Source organism: Anopheles gambiae, chromosome X (assembly GCF_943734735.2).
Source record: "Anopheles gambiae chromosome X, idAnoGambNW_F1_1, whole genome shotgun sequence".
Classification (NCBI taxonomy): Eukaryota; Metazoa; Arthropoda; class Insecta; order Diptera; family Culicidae; genus Anopheles; species Anopheles gambiae.
Genome location: NC_064600.1, coordinates 7,726,849 through 7,743,625, shown reverse-complemented (window position 1 = coordinate 7,743,625; position 16,777 = coordinate 7,726,849).

Here is a 16,777-nt window from a genome sequence, read left to right as displayed (position 1 = left end):
TACTTTGCGTAGCAACCAACAGTAATGTCTCGAAAAGGTATTGGAATTTAGGAAAGTAAACCAGAAACTCTTATGTTTGTATTTTCCATGTTTTTTTTTCATTATCTTGGAATTAAAATGCTCATATTAAATAATAGGAGAAATAATTACAGGAAACAGAACATGAAAAAAATATGAGCCCTTACTTCAACCGAGCGCGTATCGGAATTAAAGCTTTTTGATGTTATGTGAGAATGTTAGGATATGAAGAACTTAATTAGTTTCTGTCCTTTTGCGAAAGGCTTCCATGTAAAGTATTCAAATAAAGCTCAATTTGTACAAACACCACAAAAAAAAGTTATATTCTTCTGGATGGTTCTACCAAATGTGTGCAAGCAGCCTGGGCAACAATTTATAGCACGCCTATTATGGCACGCGTAAATGAACCGCCAAATGAACCCGGTACTTCATTGGAAAACGATTGAATGAACACCGCAAAGCTCGCGGCAAGTGAACTGGTGAAGCTTTCGCGAAAGCATCCGGCAACCTTCCGCAAAGTTTGAATCAATTTACCGGTAAAGCACCGTTTAGCGATCGAGGAGCAACAGGGCAACTGCGAGGATAGTTAAATATAATTAAAAAGCTGTCTTTATAAATATCTGCAGGGCGAATCTGCCTTAAGGATTATCGATAACGTTCAAGTAATCACCTGAACTGAATCATGAGATGTTAGCTTTCATTAGCAAAGCAAATGATTTATGTTTAATACCTTTTATCTGCCATATCCTGTGTGCGGGTACGATAATTAATTGCAACACTCCGTTCGCTCCCTTGGCCACTGGAGGAAATCAATCAGCAAACGTTTTGACATCACGCAAGCGGCATGCCATTTACGCTACGTTTGCAACGCATTTGCTCGAATGCTCTCGGTTCGCCTTCCCTCGAGTGGTCACGCAAAGGTCAAAGGGAACCATTTCTTATGCTTCAGCGGGCCGTATGAATGCTTGGTAGCAAAAAACAAAAAAAAAAAAAAAAAAAAAAAAAACCGAGCGCAGGGAGTAAAACAAAGCACGGCAAAGCACATATGCATATGGAAGGCATATCCTGCGTCGGTCAGCTCGCCCCGCCAATGATGGACGGCCGGAAGTAGCTGCAACCCGCCCTTTGTCTCCCCCACGGGAGTATCCGCAGCCCGCTGTAAATAGCGGTGAAAATCATCGACAGACGCGCCAACGACGCCAGGTTTTGCCAATATCTGCAACGTGAAGATACGGACGGATACGGTAGATTTGCGAATAATTTGCCTGTCCGCAGCGGAGCGGACAGGATTCTGCGGACTGTGGGTAGAAAGAAAAGCGCCTCCAAGCTCGAGCCCCAGTTTTTGCTACAGGAACGCACCGGCAGGATTCGTAGGCGTGTCCTGGCTGGCTCGCTGGCCGCCCGGAGCCGTCGGAGAAAATGGACTTGGCCCGGTTTGACGCGTGGGGGACCCCGGCCAACGCAAGGTGAACGTTATGTGTATAGGGGCACAGCCCGACCCGGTGACACAGCACAATGTTGCGGAGGTGTATAAGTGTTTTTTTTCTTCTTCTAAGTGTGTGTGTGTCCTATAAGAAGCATAAAATGTTTTACAAAAACCGCATGTAAATGCGCTCGAGGGGGGTCTGCCGGGAAAAGTGCACCAAGTGAATAGAAAAGGGAAATAATATAGGGTTTTCTTTTACACTATGTAACCTTAAACATAGCCTTGTTCCCGCACCCTTCCTCAGCTCACTCCCATTGCTCACCGCCGTATCACTTATCTCTCTCCCTCTCTCGCTAATCCCGTAAAGTCATTGAATGTTTTAAGAGTGACGTTTGGTGTGTGCTGTGTTGTTGTTGTATTTTTTTTCTGTTGTACTTCTTCTTTCAATTTCTTGCAGCGACTTTTTTACCCGTGCACACATCTCCTCCCCAGCCCCTTCGCAACGCGGTTGACAAAATTTGAATGGTCGAACGTACGACCGGCGCAAGCAACAAAAACCCGCCGTTCCGCAATTTAACGGTTGACCCGCCCGAACGTTGCCGGAGCGAAACGCGACCAGTAATCGACGACCAAACGCCAAACGCTATCTTTCATCGCGCTTGCAGCGCTTTGTTTAGTGTTTTTTTTTATGCCATGAAGGTAAAGTGGAAGAGGGTAAAGGAGGAGAAGAAGGACCGTTTTACTTTCTGTGTGGCGTGTATTTGCTGGGCGATTGTGGGCGACGGCAAAGGATGCTGCTGCTTGGGAAATAATTGATCCGAAACCGAAGTTTTGTCGGTGACGTTTCATCAGCGCTGCGTGGCGGGACAAAAGGGGCAGAAAGGTTGCGGCCAAAAGGGGCGCGATATTCCCGCGGAAATGGAAAACATGTACATGTATACACGAGCGAAAACGGCGGAAACAGTTTATCTGTGGTGCGATACCCCGTCAGCAAAAGAACGACCGATTTGGCTGTCAAATATGTGTTTAATTCCATTTTGTTGCTAAAACTCTCCATACATTATAAATTATAAGCAATTAAGCATTAACATTGAGACGGGAGCACGCACTAGTAGTTGTTTTCGTTTCGAGCACAACAAAATACAAATATAAATAAGGGTTTAGCGCACTCAGCGAGCGAGGCATCAGTAGCTCAATCGTTAGCGTGCAGGTGTTAATATGATCGCGCGCGCGCGCGCTCAGCTCGCGACAAAATCTCGCTCTCGTAAATCGTGCTTTGTTTTGAAAAGGCTGAAAAAAAGAGTGGCTTTTAAATGAATCTCGGTAGTGTTTTAGATTTAGTAGCGCATTAATCTCATCCGAAATTCGCAAAGCTCCTTCTGCTGCCGCGCCACAAAAATTTAGAAATGGTAGAATGCATATGTGAATGATTTGATTAAAAATAATGTAGTTTCAAAAGGTAGTAAAACACTGTTAAATTCATCAACTGCGCTGACCTTTTTACTCTACTATTTTAAGCACGGGAAATTGAGAGAGAGAGAGAGAGAGAGAGAGAGAGAGAGAGAGAGAGAGAGAGAGAGAAAGAGAGAGAAGAGTCATGGGGAAAACGTTTTATTTAGGTGTGTTTACATTACTACTACGCACGCACGTGCTTTTGAACGTAGATCGAGCGTAAATAGTCAAACACAAGCGCACACGGTTAACGCCATGCCCCCCGAGACTAAGTACTAGGAAACTTGTGCAATCAGACACACACACACACCTTCTATGTTATATGCTGTTGTGTTTGGTAGTAACTGTAGCAACAAACAACTTTTTTCTGTTGCCATTTTAGCATATTATTCTGGAAATTTAGTAATCACGATACTTATGGACGTGTGGGTTGGCTTCATTCGTGGGAAAAGTTAAATTGATTAATTATTAATCAGCTCGTGATAAACAAGGGATATCTGCTGCGTATCCAATATCGGTCAACTGCGTTTTAGCTTAATATCCTTGTAACAAGTCATGCTGAGCATTTTCTCAATGTGTTGCCAAAGCGTTTCTCTTTACGGCTAAGATTAATCAAATACAAGTACACTGTGTGAATCTTTGAATTTATCATCAATTGATGAAGAAAGACTCCCGATAATAGTTTGCTTATTTCTATTGTGCAAGAAGCACAATTAAAAAAATCGTTTTTAAATGGAGAAAGCTAGATTGCTATCAATTGGGCAGCAAAATTTGAGCATTGATGATCGTAGTGAGATCTCAGTTGGTTTTCTGAACTAATAATACAAACCATCGTGGTTCATTTACAACTGAAAATACTTTTAAAAAAAGATGCTTGAAGACAAGAAAAAATCAATCAACAAAAAATAAAATAGCACAACAGTCACACGAACCAACCCGGAACTGAAAATATACGCAAAATTAAGCTTAGAATTTAATGCATCTCAATTTCAAGATTTAGTAATGCCTCCCATAAAGAGTGATCACAGTCAACGGTCAATTAACACATAGTTTGATTGCGGTTATGGTGCGTTTTTAAAACACTGTATGCCGGGAATTCGAGCTCGAGTTCACGTGGCACGTGTCATCGGGCGCGTGCCGTAACGCCGCAAGTACGCCGACCGGTCGAAACGAAGTGCGCCTGTTCGAAGGAATGCGTGTAGTGCGCATTCACACCAAAAAGGGAAGATATAATTATACATGAAATTGACACAGTTTGTGTGCGAAAGCAAGACCCGCACCGTCACTGCTTTTCCCCTTTGTCGCTGCTGCGCGCTGCAAACGCAAAGGGCACCGAGCGCTTTAACGAGCGCATGAAATGTCTCGGAAAAAATGCCCTTCATTCGGACATTAAGAAACAGCGGCGATAAAAATAAAAATGCTCCAGCACACTGTGGAGCGTGAATGTTAATGTGCCCAGTTTAAGCCACATTATGGTGTGCAAATAATGAATGGTACGGACATGCAGGAGCGGAGACATGAGAATAGACAGCAACAACCAAAACAAAAAAAAAACACGCCTCAAGCAAAGCTCTTTCGGTCAGTTCGCGTGGGCCTGGAGACGGAGAAGAATTTCTTTTCTGGTGCGCGCGTACAAGATGGTCAGCCGACAGGGCCGATGGGAAGATGTCCAGGTGCTGGTGAGCGTTTCCTGTGGTGCAGGGGTTTTTTTGGTTTAGTTGCAATTATTACATCCTACATTACACTCGGTGATTTGTCGCGCAGCTGGGTACCTGGGTCCAGGATGCCCAAGGATTTCTGCCAATGTCTTAGGGTCTTTTGTTTTTTTTCCGTTGTGGGAATAATTTCCTGGATGCTCCAAAACACCCACAGCAGTTGCTGGAGGATTCTTCAGGTTTTCTGCCCGCTACCGGCTCGCACTCGTTTAGCGCAGTGGAGCATCACGAGCGGCACGAGGGCGTGCCATCATACGGTGCAGTACCTTCGCGGACGTGCCGATATGGCCCGCGCCCTCCAGGTGTGGAGTAAGGATTAAGGCACAGACCGTTTGACAGACCGGGACTGGGACCTAGCACATAGCTATATCTATAAGGACAGCGCCGCCCGACGCTACATATACCTCTTGCCCACATAGTAACGACTACCGGCTGTAAACTCCACCCCTATCCTGGGTCCTTCCCTTCACACTCCCCCTCTCCGCTGTCCTTCCAATGTGTCTCTAACCGTTTTTTAAGTACAAAAGACCCCGGACATTAGTGAAGTTGCTTCCACAAATTCCTTAGTTTCGCCATTGTTTCCGGGGTCGGGGGATGCTATATGAATGGAGGTTGTGTGACCCACAAAAACAACAAAAACTTGAGGCCATCCTGCCGGCCCACGTTCGGTTCTCTTACCTTTGCATGCTTTATTATTTCTCTGTTAGTGTTGTTTTGTGCTTGTTTTGTTCTCTCTCGCTCGCTCTCTGTCTCTTACCTTTGTTGTTCTAGTTGCACTTCAACTATTTTAAACCCCTTTTTCAAGGGAATCAAAAGGACTCCAAAAGAATTCTACAATTCTACAAGAAAAAAAAACACCGTCTTGTCGTCTTGTGTGTTGGGTTCTTGAGGTTTATTTTTTATTTTTTCCACAAAAAAATGTCTCTTGGGTACTTTGTAATGGCCTCCTATCCCCCCAACCCAGCTCCTCCCCGCCCTGAGGGCTACTTCATGATCCCTCCCCCCGTTACTCCATATTTCCTTTCTCCTCAGTCGATTAAAATGTCAAGTCACGGCGGGAAGCGAACCTCCCGTCGGCATTTTCTTCACTCCGCCCTGTTGTTTCTCATCCATCCCTCAACGTGCTGGGCCGTTGCATGCTGGCTGGGAATTGGCGATTTTTGCTTTTTTAAATGCGTCTGCAATTGACCCCTCCCCCCCCCCCTCCCCCTCCCTTGCCACAAACATCCCTGAGCGAAGGGCTCTAGTTAAACAAACAAGAAAGAAAGAAAGAAAGGAAAAAAAACACACACATAACATTAAAAAACAAACTATTATAAAACTTACCTCTCGAGCGGACATCTTGTTCGGGATGGGAATGAAAGGGGGGGGGGGGGGGGGGGGGGGAATGGAAATGTGAAATATGTTACCGAAACCGCACGGGCACACAATGGTGATGGGCACACAATGCCGCGCGAAAAGGGGCAAACGAACAAATAATGGCGCAGTAATTGAAGCGATCCTTGTGTGCGCTGTCGTTACCGTTGTATATACCTTCCCTACGTGTGTGTGTGTGTGTGTATTTTGTTTTCTATTTCTTTTTCGATTAACTGCACTTCGCGCATTGTTGGCCGGTGGCTCTTGGGCCCCTTCTCGTTAGCCGCGCCAGCTCTGAATGCTTCCCTCCCTTTTGTGCTTAATAAAATGGTAAAATGTTTATTATTTATCTTAATACGCACTCATAACCCGCTTACCATATAGTGTGAGCCTTTCTCTGTGTGTGTGTGTGCTTCAATGTGATAAATACCTCCTTCCAAAACGCGAACAAAAAAGGATAAAAGTAGTTTACAGCAGCAGATCGCGCCGTATTTGGTTACGCGATAATTCATTGTTCGGTCGAGATGCACTTCTCTACGCTAGCACATCAAGATCTCTCTCTCTCTTCCCCTCTATGTGCGTGCTTTTTTTTTCTTCGTTTACTATTGTTTGCTGGTAAATGTGTTTTGTCGTCCTTCTTGTTTTCTTTTTACTTCTACATTTCGATAAGCGAGCGCTGCTCCCTGTGAGCCACGCAAGGATTAATCGACCAATAGTCGAGGTTGAATAAAAGTTAAGAGGAAAACAATTACAACAAACGTTTTGTGGGTGATGGGCGACGCGGGCGACGGGTTGTGCGGAGCAATCGTTTTGTTAACTGACTTGCCTGCTATTGTGCGCGTAAACGTTGTACAATATTGGATGTTTTTTGGTGTGTGTTATTCTATTTTTTTTTGTTCTTTCTTTGAAACTCAAGTTTCATTGTCTGTTAGATTATTTCCGGTGGATAGGAGAGGAAGGTTTTTGAAGTTTTGTTTTTTTTTTTGTAGGTAATTCGTACGAACCGCAAACCGTTCGATGGTGATGTGGAACATATGCGCGCGGCATACGGTTGCTGTACAGCGTGGCTTGGGTTGAGCTGGTCGTACAGTGGTGCCGGCAGCGCGGAGCGCTGACACCATGGTTGTTCTGCGTTCAAAACTCAGAGTTTTAGTATTGAGCGTGGGAGGGAGGCGCCGCACAACCAAGAATAATTAACTGAATAATTATTGCAAGCAGTTTAAATCAACATGAAAGATATTGATTAGGATTTAAACAACAAGAGAGGATCATTAATAAATGGATACACACTACATCGGTAAACAGCAAAATAAGTATATGGGCATATTGCCATAATAAAAACTACACAAATTTACTGACGGACCCCTATGCGAATTTTCGAACTTATGTATCTTGGGACACTAAACGTTTCTTATATAAATTGAACCTATTCAGACATCATAAGTTTATGTTTTAGGCAGCATGAACTCAAATGTTGGCGTCACAGAAAATATAGGCTTAATCCACGCAAGATTTGCGTTCAATTCATGAAACCACCAGCTCAAACAAGCTCGACCCCGCCGGTATCGAATTTACTCTCTTTCAAAGAATACATGCCTGGAATATTCCGAAGGCAGTAATATGCAACCTATTCAGGATCTACAGTCGTGAGAACTAAATAACTCGATCGAATTTTCAAGTTCGCTGAGTTTGGTATCTGGAGAATAAGCTGACTGGAGCACGGTCTGTAGAGTGAAAATCTGTTGAGATAATTAAAAATAAAGTTCAAGACGCCTTAATTCAACGGTTACATAATGGAGAGAAGAGCGTATATTAATTTTTTCTCAATCAAACATTAAACATAGGTAGAGTGATCCTGGAGAGGCGTGCTGATAGGTTTATGTTTATGAAAGATATTGCATCGTTTCTTTCAATCATGTACATGGCACTGACAGTCTCCTGCAACTGCAGAGCATGTTTTGATCGAAATGAAATTGAAGAGTTGGACCGATTTTTTGTAGAAATAAATATTAATATTAATTATTCCAGGTTTTATTATGTCATTTCTATAATGTGCTCGACAAATGGTTTCTAGTAAGTAATGTTTTCTAGTAGCTTTTCTTTCTGCTAAATTGCGCAGAAAAGCCATTTTCTGGTGGATTGCTTCAGTGGACTGAGTTAAACTTGCAGAATAACAATCTTTCCTTAATTTACTCTTTGAAGATCTCGAGTCACTTTCATTCCGAGCTCACTCGAGAATTGAAGCTTTCCCTGCTCTTCACCTTGATCATGTGTGCTAATTCTTACCGAGTTAACTTAATGACCATTCTGATTCGTTTGCTTGGAGGTAATTTGCGCTACTTTCCAATAAATACTCTCCCCTGTAAGATTAGCGTGCTCCAGATCGATGTCTGATCAATGAAATGTAAGGTGTAATGTGTACAACAGAGAAACTTTTTGGATTTTGAGAAATAAATTGAAAACTTCGACCACTTGGATAACGAAAATGGTAGGAATCTGGCACGAGATATAGCGTAACCGTTTGGATTTATTCTTTAATCCTTACATTTGCCTTGTATTAGTGCTATCTACCTTTGTCACGACGATATTTATGTTTCGGCCCGGATAGGTGTATAGATTTCTTATATCATTACACTCCTATCGAGAAGTGTAACTTTGCTGTAGCCGTTCATGTTTATCATGCTTGTCGCTGTTTTCCACAGACTATATTTGTGTCAGAATAAACCTGTACTAAAATTCTTGTTAAACTCCGCTCGCCCACTCACTCTAACTCTACAACAATAGAGCTTAATTGTGTCTATTTTGTTGCGCATCGTAATCAGTGCTTGAATTGAGCTCTTCTGCGGAAAGAATGAAGTATGCTGCAGTCATTGATAAATATTCCAATTATTGCTCTATTTTTCCATATGTTACATTAAAAAAGTTATTTTTTTAATGTGTCTACATTTTTTTACAAAATAATGTATGTTATTTAATTCCACAAAACAGCCATGAACTGCATATCGAAACGATTCTGTGGAACTATCTGGTATCCTCGTTTGCTGATCGGATTGCCCTGGGTTGGCCGTTTTTTTTATTGTGTGGTCGAATTTATCTCGATCAAACATCGATACGTGTAATGCACACAGTTTCCCAGGACACACACACACACACAAACCGGCGGCCGTAAGCGATCAACGTAAGGCAAAACACAAATCCGACAGGTCCGTTTGATAAAAAAGGGAAAAAGAAAATACACATCATATAGCATTCATCGCTTTTCATTCGCCTCGGGGGGTACTGTGTGTGTGCGTATGCAGTGCTGACAATTATGCTGTATTTATTTTATTTAGGATTTTTTGTTGCCTTGCTGCTTATTTGGTTTTTTTTTTTTTGGTTGTTGCTTTAAATAAATCCTACTCCGTTCCTTCTGCGCCGATTGTTGCGATGGTTCGTATGCCCGCCGAGATGTGATCCTCGCACGATCCCATTCGGGAGCTTTGTTTGTGTGCTTGTGCATCATGATAATAGTGTAAGTTTATCGTGAGCAGCATCAGTCAGTTGGGCAATTTTATTTCATTTCGTTTTTATGCTTGATTTGTGGTTCTCTGCTCCGCTCGTTTGTTGCTGCTTAGCCGGTTTCCATTTCCCAGCGAAAACCCTTCCGGGCAGACAAATGGTGCGCCACCGTGCGCCACTCCACCACTGTATGTGTGTGTGTGTCGCTTTTGTAGTAGGTATTGCATCCTTTCGGCACTTGGAAATTGGGGTTTTTTTTTCGTTCTTCGCTTATATTCCTCTCTGCAAGTCCCTTTCAACCATCACTATTATTAATTCTTTATTAGGCAGCAGCTCGCCGTAATCTTGGGTGGAGCAGCAGCAGCAGCCACATCCGCCCGTGCCACCGCAGGAAGGATGGCATCCTTTCGGCATCCCATCTGGGAACAAACCGAGCGACGGATCAGGCTGCCGAATTCTGCACCGGCCGGTAGCACAGATCTTACCCGGCCGAAAGGCGACCGAAGAATAGGTACTTGGGCGTACCTGTACATGTACATCACCGCACTGTACTATCGCCATGGATAGCTGCTGCCGGATTCAGACTGGGATAATCGTTTACAAGTAGCTACAAGTTTGGCCTCGGGGGCCTTTGTCCGAGCGCCGTACGCCGGCAGTGAATGCCGGAAAAATCGCTCTTTTGCCTGCGAGATATACCTTTCGACCGTTCGAAAAAAAGAAGAAATCAGCAGCAACGTTAGAGCTTAGAAGGAGGAGGAAGAGGAGGAGGAGTAGGAGGACAAGGCAGAGCTAAAAAAAAACACGAACAAGTGATTGAGTTTGTGATTGACTGTGTGGACCACAGAATGCAACCAAATAAACAACTGAACCATCCTTGAGGGGTTGTTTTTTTTAAATGTGAAAACGGTGGAAACCTTACCGGTTCAACAACGGTGGGTTTTCAAGCTGATCTAAGCCAAGTGTAGAACCCGTCGGGGGCATGGACAGTTCAGACAGTTCGTCGGGTTGCCGAGTAGAGAGGGCGGGTAATTTTGTTTGTAAATTTGTCTTTCGAGGTTTTTTTTTCCCCCTTGTGTGTGCAATTGGGATTTTTTGTTGTAATTTATGTAACCCGTGGCAGATTGGGAAGGCTCTCTGTCTTTCTATGGAATCGAGATTGTATGAATTTATCTGATTGCAGGATGATGGATGAATATAGGAGAATTGGGCGCTGCTATTCATAATGACACTTTTGTAAAAGCTAATTTAATAAAGTAATAACTGAAAACACTTAGAGGTTTGATGCTGCGCTTACCAGAATTGTTATAATGTCCTACTGTAAAGCAGAAAGAAAAAGATTTTCCATTATTGGGGGCCTTCACGATTCTAGTTAGTTTTTTGTATGGAGTTTGACAGTTGGAGGCTGAAATCATGTAAACAATCCATACAAAACCACACAAAAAACTAGCCTGCAATTTTCAGTCCAGATTATTCTAGTCTCACAGCTAGAATTAGATTCGAGTACCTGCTCGAAAACACGGTTTTGTTTACATTTACCCTAAGGTGCATTAAAGAGATCAGGTGGTGGAATCTAGAATCAAAGTGTATGTAGTCCAGATGGTCTCATAGCATTTTTTATAACCAATTTTGAACATCACTTTTTGACAGAACGAGTGAAAACTTTTGTTCAAACAAGCTTTCTGGAGGCTTGACGAATATTCAAAACACTCTTAAAATCTTCATTCAGAAGCAGAAGCGATACAAATCAGCCTTCTAAAATTATACACCTTGGGATAAGCCCACCTGTATATTATACTCACTTAGATCGCTGCTCGAAAACTGCTATACAATGCAAACAGCTGACAGGCTGAAATTTCAGCCTACGAGCTTCAAACGGAAAGGGCCCCATATTCTAGGTTTGATCCATCAATCTGTGATCTACAAACTCGAACGCTTGGCACGGCACTACGACACTGTCTGCTTCAATGGTCGCTAATAGGTATATGTGTATATCAACCTTCCCAATTGGGGCCTTACCTCGAGTCGGTTTCGTAAGTTTATATTTATTTTACTGTTTAGGTTTTAAAATGTACGCGAATCGGCATTGCTAAATACGTAAATACTCCATTCCTAGCTGTCCGTCTATAATCTTTTTACAACGTTCCGACGGCGGGCATCAGTTATACCCAAAATACATCGAACAAAAAAAGCGATCACACTGCATGTATGAGACGTACTAATTAAAAACAAGAAATAGAACTCAAACAAGTGTTTTTAAGCAAAAAAAAAAATCAGAACAAAAAAAATCCGATTCGCATCGAGTACACTGGGTTGGGCAGGAAGCCTTTGTGATGCTTTTAATCAAAATCATTCCATCAACCAGGATCGTTTGGATGTGATCCTTCGTTTCTGCATGATGTTTTCCTCAAAATATATCTTGATTCTTGAAAAAAGATATTGTTCAAACTTACGCTAGTAGATGTAGTTTTTTTTTTTATAAAGAATGAAATCACGTAAAAATCAACGAGTAAGACTATCTATTCCCTTATTTATAAAATGTTAATATATTGAAAGAATTTGTACACATTCCATCCGCAAGGCTGCATATGCACATAGACAAGTACAGATGAAATAATAAAAAGCGAATGATATAATAAAAAACTCATTTCATCTTGCTGGTAACGCGTCCTATTGTCCTTTTTTATTCGGTTTCAATATGACCGGTGTTCACCGATCGTTAAAAATGATTTTAATCCTTTCTACATGCATTCTCTCAGCAATTCGGCTATTAGGGAGTCGACGTCGGGCGAACATCATCCAGCCCGTCCCTTCTATCTGCAGCATCAGTTGAATCGAATTTTTGTGTTCTAATAAAATTGACCAACTATCTTCAACTTAATCAACCTAACCCTTCACACGTTTTGTGGCAGTTTTGTAGTGTAAGTGAAAAGCTGAAAACGTTATGTTTTTTCCTTGTAATTTTCAACTATTTAGTTAAAAAACAATCAAGAAAGTTAACCCGCAGACCTCTTTCAATTACATTTCCCTTACTAACGTACTGGCTTTACCAGTTTCTTTTTGAATGTACAATCCAATATCTTCAAATTAGGCATTTAGTGCTAATTTCCAGGACATAGTTAACGTCATCCATTACGTAGTAATTCAAGCGATACTATCCAGGCACTGGGTTGAAATTCCCGTGTCCTTTACTAATATAAAATGCAACAGTTACTGTGATATTATACTTCAATGCTAAGATTTACTTTCTTCCTATATTGTGGCCGACATAATGGCATTACTGTTCATATCCGGTGTTCATAGCCTGCCGAGGCATTTCCGATTAGACTTGTCTAATGCTTGTAAACGCTTTACAGAGCCATATCAAATCTTTGAAATGGACCCCTATAGCTAGTAAATCCTCTTTTGAAAAGCTTTTTTCACTATCTACCAACAAGAGATGCCGGTCGATCTCCTAGAAACGTCTTTCCCAAGCCACCCTCTAAGCCAGGCTTTATCGAATCGCTTGCCCACACCGCGAAGTCAAAAGATGGAAATTAATTAACCTGCTGCGTGCGTTTGCCTCCTTCAAGCACTTCTTACGCGCCGGTGAGTAGATACAATCAACCGATTAGTCGCTGTTTGACAGTATCAAAACCTCAACCCCCGGCTGCAGATACCCAACACCCAAGCGCATTCCAACCCATAGCCAGCAGCAAACCCCTGGGAGGGTCGCAAACAATTGCAAACGCACAACAAAGGCGCATACTTCGTTTTAAATTTAATTAAGACAGCAGCATTCCCGACAGCAGCTCGCGCCAGCCAGATGCAAATACTACCCGCAATCAAACACACACACACACACAGAGCGGGCAAGGGGAAGGGCCAAACTATTCAAGCGTCAACACCCGGCGGTGTCCGGGATTCCTCGCAGCAGATATCTTCATACCCACCCAGCTGCCTTCCCTTCCTTCCACAGTTGCCGAAACACGGGAGTGCATTTGAAAATGCGGAAAACGCACCGCTGTGCCGATTATTAAACGCGTATGTAGCGCCCATACATAATGTGGCCCGCCGGCTCGGGAAAGGCTTACACGGCAGCGTGCGGGTGCGCCCGGGCCGCGGCGACCTTCGGTAGAGCCCGACCGTACGTTTGCTATTGGCTTATTGATAGCAGATTACCCATATTTTACCCGTGGGTCATCTTTATTTGTCATCATCCCTCCGGCAGGGCGCCCAGTTTGAATGGCAGCGTGTTCTGTATTCCCCCGCTTTACGAGCGGCCGGACCCTGGCAGTGCGAGCCCCGTGAACCCGGCACATGGTTTTGATATATGATTCTGTTTAGTATTCTTCCGTGGCGTTGGCGCGGCGGTTGGCGTCGGGTGAGTGGCTGAATGAAAAGAAATTAATCTCATTCCACGCTCAGTTGACAATGGTAACGACAATTGTTTCGAAAGCTGACGAGGGGGCTGGAGCGGTGAGGAGAGCAGGTGCGGAGAAGGGTGCGGCTGCGGTGCGTCGGGATCCAAAACAAAATTGGATTCCTTTTCCGATTCCGGTGCTAAAAACCTGGTGCTCGCCGGTTCGCGGCTGCCATAACAACCAGAACCAGGAGCCGGGCAGATCGTAAAGTCGAAGTATTTGAGTAGCAAAAGCAAAAACAAAAAAAAAACCCTCCGAGCGAGAGCTGCCTGGTTTCTCGAAAGGCAGGTTCGCATCCTGGTCACGGCACCACGGCACATTCCACAGTTATCTGCCGGGGAGCGGCCAGATATTGCCGCTTTTGTTCTTATTGCGCTACGGTGGACAGGCAGAGAAGGGGGGGGAAGCGTACCGATGGCATTTACTTTCAATGGCACTGCTAGAAAGAGGGAGAGAGATAGTGAGAGAGAGAAGGTCGAATAGCAGCAAGATTCAATATAGGGTGGGCGTCAAAGACTCCGGTTACATCGCATCGAACGACGAGTTTCCACTATTGAATAGAAATTTATTTGCTGCGGGTGACAGTTGCAACACTTTGTGTGTGTGTGTGTGTTAGTATATGTGTGTGTGTGCGACGAGGGCAACATCAAACGTGTGCGCGACACGCGGCGGGAGGACAGAAGGTGATAAAATAATAATAAAGAGGAAAAAAAACGTAATAACCGCAGAACCGGGAGTCTATCGCAAGCAGTTTGTCAGTTGCGGAGGTGGCAAGCGGGGGGTCGGGTATCATTTTCCCTATCTAGATGTTGTTCCATTTTCCGAGCGGCGCTTTCCTTGCCGTTTGTTGTTTAATTTTACTTTTTCAAGAAAGTTTGCAAAAGTAAGGTGGAGGGATGGAAGCAAAAACGGAAAAAGAAGGAGAAAAAATGCACATCCCTTTTTTTGGGGGTGAGGTTTCGCAGGCAGACTCTCTTGAGTGAGGCTGACTGGTTGTCTATGCGTGTGTGTGTGTGTGTGTCGAAACGATTAGACGGCACTAAACGAATTGGTACGGTAATTGGATCGTACCGCTTGAGACAGTTTTCTTTTGCACAACGGATGTCTTTCCGCCTTTTCCCTTTGCGACGTTCGAGCGGGTCGTTATGATTGTGCGTGTGTTTCGGATGACCACTTGAGCAAAGCATCAATACGTCAATCCTTTCATTTGCCGTCCTCGGTAGGTTCCGGTTCTCCAGAAGCTGCTGTCGGAAGGATGAAAAAAAGCAAACACAAACACACACTCCTATCTAAAAGACCCACGTCTGATATTAATGTTTCAATTGGATCGTACGCACACACTTAACCCTTGATGGGTCAAGCGATGGCAATCAATAGTTTCGTCGGCTGGCGAATTGGCGAAACATTCAAGAGATGAACAGTCAGTTTTTTAGTTTGACTTTGAACTGTTGAAACGTGAAATGTGACAAATCGCCCTCGTAAGGAATGTCACAGCGATTCCAGAAAGGGTGCCATCGTGCTGTAATAAAGTGAAAAAGTGGCTTTGGGGACTCGAATTGTTGAGATTTGAAATTTACAAAAAAAAAAAAAAAAAAAAAAAAAACGCATGTTGAACCTTGCGTAATAGTGAGCGAGTTACATCCTGCAAGTGTAGATATACATTCAACACAGTTTTAAAAGAGTGACTCTTTTGCATGGCTCTTTTATTGTTTCTCGTGATGATCACCATCGAAAACAAAGAACATATCCGTGGTAGCTTAATGTTCATTGCTGATACTCAATGAAAAAGCGTCATGACATGCCGAACACAACATGGGAGTGCTTGAGTCAATCGCAATACTCGGACTGACAAGCTGTGCTTAATTCCCTCGCAAGCATAATCATGACTTTTTTCTAGCTATGAACAGTGCTGCTAAAGGCCGCTGTTTCAGCTACCAACACTAATTACTGAAACGAAGTTTAAGTCAACTGTGTTGATCAGGGGTAAGGCTCAAACAGTTGATAGACCAATCACCTGCTTGATGACATTTTATCCATATGATAATCACGACATTATTGGCACATGCTTGGCGAGTGGTAATGACCGCCCACAGAAAATGTCACGACCAAGTGACTAACCAAGCGTTTGTTCCCAAATTGTCACCTAGCATGTATTGGTCACACCAACTGCTTGAGCATCACCTTTGCTTATCACGTGACGCTGACATGGACTTTGCTTCAGTCAGAATGTTTTATTACATTGACAGTGACATTTTGCAGCACTGATTGTTCTACTCAATTTATAGCTTTTTCAATGTGAATCATTTTCACTTCTCTGCGAGAGGTTTGAATGCGAGTTGCCTCACAAAAGTGTACTCAATTGAGTTATTTAAAAAAAAAATCTTCGCAATTAGTTGAATCTTTTGCTTCGCTGACATAATTCAATTAAGACGTTTTTAAGACGCACTATGATGTTGGTTTCCTTTGTGTCTTTAATCTGGATGAAGCCTTAAGATATACAGCTTCGTCTGTTAGTGATAGCTCTTTTTGCTACCTATCCCAGCATATCTTTTCCGTTCGAAAGCCTCAAAACCAATCGCGTAACATTATCGTCTGCTAAACAGCGACAATTGAGCAGTAGTTTAGATAGCAAACGTGAGCTTTTGCCAGCCCTCTACGTGAAGCGACTCCTTCTGTGTGCTCTCGGTCACACGTCTCACCGATAATATCACTTCCACATTTTCCGCACAGCTCAACACAATGCAAAGCACCTCTTCCGCCCAGAAGTGTACTTACACGGCGAAAAGCGAAAACAAACCCGCCCACCATCTGAAACAAATTAAATAATCATTCATTTAAGAGATCAGCACTCAGCCTCAGAGTGTACTCTGGCGGTGTTCATAAGCAACCTCATCACACACACACTCACACAC